The sequence below is a fragment of the Piliocolobus tephrosceles genome, chromosome X (genome assembly GCF_002776525.5).
Source record: "Piliocolobus tephrosceles isolate RC106 chromosome X, ASM277652v3, whole genome shotgun sequence".
Lineage (NCBI taxonomy): Eukaryota > Metazoa > Chordata > Mammalia > Primates > Cercopithecidae > Piliocolobus > Piliocolobus tephrosceles.
The window spans coordinates 27,919,402-27,926,862 of record NC_045455.1 but is presented as its reverse complement, the minus strand read 5'-3'; positions in this window follow the sequence as shown (position 1 = coordinate 27,926,862).

Here is a 7,461-nt window from a genome sequence, read left to right as displayed (position 1 = left end):
GTGCCACATTTTCTTAATCCAGTCTGTCACAGATGGACATTTGGGTTGATTCCAAGTCTTTGCTATTATGAATAGTGCCGCAATGAAAAAATGCTCATCATCACTCGCCATCAGAGAAATGCAAATCAAAACTACAATGAGATACCATCTCACACCAGTTAGAACGGCAATCATTAAAAAATTAGGAAACAACAGGTGTTGGAGAGGATGTGGAGAAATAGGAACACTTTTACACTGTTGGTGGGATTGTAAACTAGTTCAACCATTATGGAAAACAGTATGGCAATTCCTCAAGGATCTAGAACTAGATGTACCATATGACCCAGCCATCCCACTACTGGGTATATACCCAAAGGATTATAAATTATTCTACTACAAAGACACACGCACACGTATGTTTATTAAAACATAAATTTTCATTTGCTTATGATTTTGTGGAAGGGCCCAGCCGGTGGTGCATATCTGATCCATTTGGCAGGAGATGGAGTGTCTGCCACTGGAGGATTCATTTCCGCATGGTTTCCTCACTTAAACATCTGGTCTAAGGGCCTTTTTTCTTCCTTTCTCTGTATTCCATCTCATTTTCTAAGGGATGCATGAGACTTGGGCTTTTTTCTATGGTCTGTTTATCTCAGGGTAATTGTACTTACTGTAGGGCTCCTAGGAAATATTGGCCTTCAGGCCATTTAAAGTGATACTGGTCCAGCATCTCTTCTCAAATACTTTATTGGTTTACATTAAAGTAAGTCAAGAAATAGACTCTGTCTCTTGATAGGAAAGAGACAAGTTCACGTTGCAGAACATGTAAGAAGAAAGATATAGTGATGTTCTCTAGAAATAAGAGTCTGCTGCAATGGGCAACTTAAATACCTCATTATTGATCAAAGATCAAATATGTCCAATTCTATGAAAAATAAAATTATATAAAACCTCCATAATTCTATTGTTTTTGTTTGTTTGTTTTGTTTGCTTTGAAAGGGTTTTTCTCTACCCAGACTAAAGTACAGTGGAGCAATCAAGGCTCACCACAGCCTTGACACCTTGGGCTCAAGCAGTCTTCCCACTTCAGCCTCCCGAGTGGCTGTGACTACAGAAACATACCACAATGCCTGGCTAAACTTTTTATTTATTGTAGAGATGGGGTCTCACTATGTTGCCCAGGCTGGTCTCGAACTCCTAGGCTCAAGTGATCCTTTCTCCTTGGCCAACCAAAGTGTTGGGATTACAGGCGTGAGCTACCACACCTGGCCTATAACCTAATTAGTTAGGAATATCAGAATTTGAGAACACATAATTCAGATTATCATTGTATCAGCAAGAGTTCCATAGCTAATTATTATCTTAATTATTAAAATTATTAATTATGTGTCTATTTCTTTTATAAAACAAATAATCAGTGCTCTGTATCAAAAGTTGATTACTGATTAACACTTATGATACCACACAAGTTTCTTGATTGCCTTTAAAAGGCAGCTATTTACAAAGATCTCACACTGTGTGATTAGAGATCCACTTACCTTAATGACAAGTTTTTAAAAATGTACACATACATAACATAAAATACAATTTATTTTAAAAAGCATAACATAATAGGTGTAGGTATTTTTGAACAAAAATCACCCCCAAAATACGAATTTCTCACTATGACTATGATTAATGTTACTATCATATGACAATATTTAAGGCATTTTCTTTAGGGGAACTTAAATGATTATGTCTGATATGCTATAGAATTCCAATATGATTTCTAAAATATTATGATTTATTATTTTTGCTTCTGTACTTGCTAGAACCATTAAAATCTAAGTTAAAGAGGCAACCTAGGACAATATTATAAAATACATGCTCAAAATTTATAAATATTGAAGACTAAAGAGTTACATTTTCAGAGAAATGTTTTGTGTACCAAACACATAAAAACTAATAGGACCATATATATGTTTCTCAATGTACTTACCAGTTTTTCTGAAGTTGGTCAAAGTGTTATCTGGCTTCATGCTGTAGGAACAGCACAATCTAAGCATGTCTCTTACCAAAGATTGAGAATCTACGGGACTGTTGGTCCTAAAAAACTTGTGAAGGAGATTGAGTGGTCACAGCAGTGTTTCTTTCAAGCTTCCAAGTCATGTAGCAAGTAGATTATTACAAAAGGGTCTATAAATAATTTTTAAAATCTTGTGGTAATTTACAAAATGAGTAGGACAGATAAAATATTGGTACTGAAACTATTTGTAAAACATAAGATGCAAAAATTTATTACTAGCAGTCATTCTCATTTTAAAAGTATCATCTCAGATAAATTAAGAGTGTCTCTATCACTGACACTTTCCATTAGAAAAGTGTTGGAAATCACTGTAAATTATTTAAGATGCTAGGTAACTGTAATTAGTTTCTTGCTTGGAATAACGATATGTATTAAAAAATTGTGTGAGTAAAATGAATATATTTCATGTCTAGCATAGACTCTTATAAAGCAAATATAAATACTGTGAATTCATTGAATTTTTCTCTTTAGCATAATTGAATATGACTTACTTTAAATTTATGACTCACCTTAAAAATGCTATAAATTAAATAAATACTTAAAAAGTACATTTGTTTAACATTTCAATTTATGTGAGACTTCCTACAGGACTATTTAAAAATATTGTGCAATGTTCAACTTCACCAGCAAATTGTGAAATAAGAATAAAATTAAAATTTAAATACATACGGGGCTGGGCGCGGTGGCTCAAGCCTGTAATCCCAGCACTTTGGGAGGCCGAGACGGGCGGATCACAAGGTCAGGAGATCGAGACCATCCTGGCTAACACGGTGAAACCCCGTCTCTACTAAAAAAAAAAAAAAAAACTAGCCGGGTGAGGTGGCGGGCGCCTGTGGTCCCAGCTACTCGGGAGGCTGAGGCAGGAGAATGGCGTAAACCCGGGAGGCGGAGCTTGCAGTGAGCTGAGATCCGGCCACTGCACTCCAGCCTGGGCGACAGAGCGAGACTCCGTTTCAAAAAAAAAAAAAAAAAAATACATACGTTGATTATCAAATTGGAATAACCTTTAAGATGCTGCTGCTTAGTACTATCAAGGGGTTAAGTTAAATTCAAAGTCAGTCTGATATTTATAGAGAAGAATGAATTCAGATATATTTGCCCAAACATGCCAATGTATTTGGAGACTAGATGGATCAAATATGTCACCTTTTTTTATCACTTGACTCAGACATACTGTGGGTTTTGATCTAAAGGAAAGAAATAAAACTAGATACTGTTTTATGCAAAGAAGTTTAGTGCTTATTAAAACAAAACAAAGGCATGAGGTTAGATCCTTAAACCTTAATAAATAAATGAAGTGAAAATTCTATTCATGAGGTAATAGTTAACATAAGGGAGAATATAAATTTTATAAAATGTTGATTTCAAAAATCTAGATAAATATATCTATCTATTTGGCTATCAGTCTGTGTGTATGTGACTGTGCACTTAGTTACTTACTCATTTGAATATGTCATTTTTGTCAAGAGATTGACACAATTCATTGATGACATTTAAGAAATTTAAGAAGATGGCTGAATAGGAACAGCTATAGTCTACAGCTCGCAGCGTGAGTGACACAGAAGATAGGTGATTTCTGCATTTCCAATTGAGGTACTGGGTTCATCTCACTGGGGCTTGTTGGACAGTGGGTGCAGGACAGTGGGTGCAGCCCACCCAGCGTGAGCCAAAGCAGGCTGACACATCGCCTCACCCAGGAAGTGCAAGGGGTCAGGGAATTCCCTTTCCTAGCCAAGGGAAGCCGTGACAGACGGCACCTGGAAAATTGGGTCACTCCCGCCCTAATACTGCCAACGGTCTTAGCAAAGGGCACACCAGGAGATTATATCCTGTGCCTGGCTCAGAGGGTCCTATGCCCATGGAGCCTCACTCATTGCTAGTGCCGCAGTCTGAGATTCAACTGCAAGGCGGCAGTGAGGCTGGGGAAGGTGTGCCCACCATTGCTGAGACTTGAATAGGTAAACAAAGCGGCCAGGAAGCTTGAACTGGGTGGAGCCCACTGCAGCTCAAGGAGGCGTGACTGCCTGTGTAGACTCCACCTCTGGGGGAAGGGCATAGCTGAACAAAAGGCAGCAGAAACCTCTGCAGACTTAAATGTCCCTGTCTGACAACTTTTAAGGGAGTAGTGGTTATGCCAGAACACAGTCTGAGATCTGAAAATGGACAGACTGCCTCCTCAAGTGGGTTCCTGACTCCTGAGTAGTCTCACTGGGAGGCACCCCCCAGTAGGGGCAGACTGACAACCCACACTGCTCAGTACCCCTCTGAGACGAAGCTTCCAGAGGAACGATCAGGCAGCAACATTTGCTGTTCAGCAATATTTGCTGTTCTGCAGCCTCTGCTGCTGATATCCAGGCAAACAGGGTCTGGAGTGGACCTCCAGCAAACTCCAGCAGACCTGCAGCTGAGGGTCCTGACTGTTAGAAGGAAAACTAACAAACAGAAAGGACATCCACACCAAAACCCCATCTGTACGTCACCATCACCAAACACCAAAGGTAGATAAAACCACAAAGATGGGGAAAAAACACAGCAGAAAAGCTGAAAATTCTAAAAATCAGAGCACCTCTCCCCCTCCAAAGGAATGCAACTCCTCACCAGCAACGGAACAAAGCTGGATGGAGAATTACTTTGACAAGTTGAGAGAAGAAGGCTTCAGATGATCAAATTTCAATGAGCTAAAGGAGGAAGTTTGAACCCAATGCAAAGAAGCTGAAAACCTTGAAAAAAGATTAGATGAACTGCTAATGACAATAAACAGTGTAGAGAAGACCTTAAATGACCTGATGGAGCTGAAAACCATGGCATGAGAACTAAGCAATGAATGCACAAGCTTCAGTAGCCAATTGGATTAACTGGAAGAAAGGGTATCAGTGACTGAACATCAAATGAATGAAATGAAGTAAGAAGAGAAGTTTAGAGAAAAAGAGTAATAAGAAAGGAACAAAGCCTCCAAGAAATATGGGACTATGTGAAAAGACCAAATCTATGTCTGATTGGTGTACCTGAAAGTGACGGGGAGAATGGAACCAAGTTGGAAAACACTCTGCAGGATATTATTCAGGAGAACTTCCCAACCTAGCAAGGCAGGCCAACATTCAAATTCAGGAAATACAGAGAATGCCACAAAGATACTCCTCGAGAAGAGCAACTCCAAGACATATAATTGTCAGATTCACCAAAGCTGAAATGAAGGAAAAAAAGTTAAGGGCAGCCAGAGACAAAGATCTTGTTACTCACAAAGGGAAGTCCATCAAACTGAGGATCTCTCGGGAGAAACTCTACAAGTCAGAATAGAGTGGGGGCCAATATTCAACATTCTTAAAGAAAAGAATTTTCAACCTAGAATTTCATATCCAGCCAAACAAAGCTTCATAAGTGAAGGAGAAATAAAACCCTTTACAGACAAGCAAATGCTTACAAATCTCTTACAAAATGTAAGCTTTTGTCACCAACAGGCCTGCCCTACAAGAGCTCCTGAAGGAAGCACTAAGCATGGAAAGGACCAACCAGTACCAGCCACTGCAAAAACATGCCAAATTGTAAAGACCATTGATGGTAGGAAGAAACTGCATCAACTAATGAGCAAAATAACCACCTAACGTCATAATGACAGGATCAAATTCACATATCACAATATTAGCCTTAAATGTAAAAGGGCAAATGCAAAATGCTGCAATTAAAATACACAGACTGGCAAATTGGATAAAGAGTCAAGACATCTCAGTGTGCTGTATTCAGGAGATCCATCTCACATGCAGAGACACACATAGGCTCAAAACAAAGAGATGGAGGAAGATCTACCAAGCAAATGGAAAGCAAAAAAAGGAAAGGGTTACAATCCTAGTCTGCGATAAAACACACTTTAAACCAACAAAGATCAAAAGAGACAAAGGAGGCCATTACATAACGGTAAAGGGATCAATTCAACAAGAAGAGCTAACTATCCTAAATATATATGCACCCAATACAGAGGCACCCAGATTCATAAAGCAAGTCCTCAGAGACCTACAAAGAGACTTAGACTCCCATACAATAATAATAGGAGACTTTCACACTCCACTGTCAAAATTAGATAGATCAACGAGACACAAAGTTAAAAAGGGTATCCTGGAATTGAACTCAGCTCTGCACCAAGTGGTCCTAATGAACGTCTATAGAACTCTCCACCCCAAATCAATATAATATACATTCTTCTCAGCACCACACCACACTTATTCCAAAATTGACCACGTAGTTGGAAGTAAAGCACTCCTCAACAAATGTAAAAGAACAGAAATTATATCAAACTGTCTCTCAGACCACAGTGCAATCAAACTAGAACTCAGGATTAAGAAACTCACTCAAAACCGCTCAACTACATGGAAACTGAACAACCTGCTCCTGAAGGACTACTGGGCACATAACAAAATGAAGGCAGAAATAAAGATGTTCTTTGAAGCCAATGAGAACAAAGATACAACATACCAGAATCTTTGGGACACATTTAAAGCAGTGTGTACAAGGAAATGTATAGCCCTAAACGCCCACAAGGGAAAGCAGAAAAAGATCTAAAATTAACATCCTAACATCACAATGAAAAGAACTAGAGAAGCAAGAGCAAACACATTCAAAAGCTAGCAGCAGGCAAGAAATAACCAAGACCAGAGCAGAATTAAAGGAGATAGAGACCCAAAACCCCTTCAAAAGCTCAATGAATCCCAGAGCTGGTTTTTTGAAAAGATCAACAAAATTGATAGAACGCTAGCAAGACTAATAAAGAAGAAAAGAGAGAAAAATCAAATAGACACAATAAAAAATGATAAAGGGGATATCACCACAGATCCCACAGAAATACATACTACCATCAGACAATACTATAAACACATCTATAGAAATAAATTAGAAAATCTAGAAGAAATGGATGAATTCCTGGAGACATAACACCTTTCCAAGACTAAATGAGGAAGAAGTTGACTCCATGGATAGACCAATAACAGGCTCTGAAATTGAGGCAATAATTAAGAGTCTACCAAGCAAAAAAAGTCCAGCACCAGATGGATTCACAGCTGAATTCTACCAGAGATACAAGGAGGATCTGGTACTATTCCTTCTGAAACTATTGCAATGAATAGAAAAAGAAAGAATCCTCCCTAACTCATTTTATGAGGCCAGCATCATCCTGATACTGAAGCTTGGCAGAGATATGACAAAAAAAAGAGACAACTTTAGACCAATATCCTGGATGAACATCGATGCAAAAATCTTCAATAAAATACTGGTAAACTGAATCCACCAGCACATCAAAAAGCTTATCCACCATGATCAAGTGGGCTTCATCCCTGGGAAGAAAGGTTGGTTCAATATACACAAATCAATAAACGTAATTCAGCATATAAACAGAATCAAAGACAAAAACCACATGATTATCTCAATAG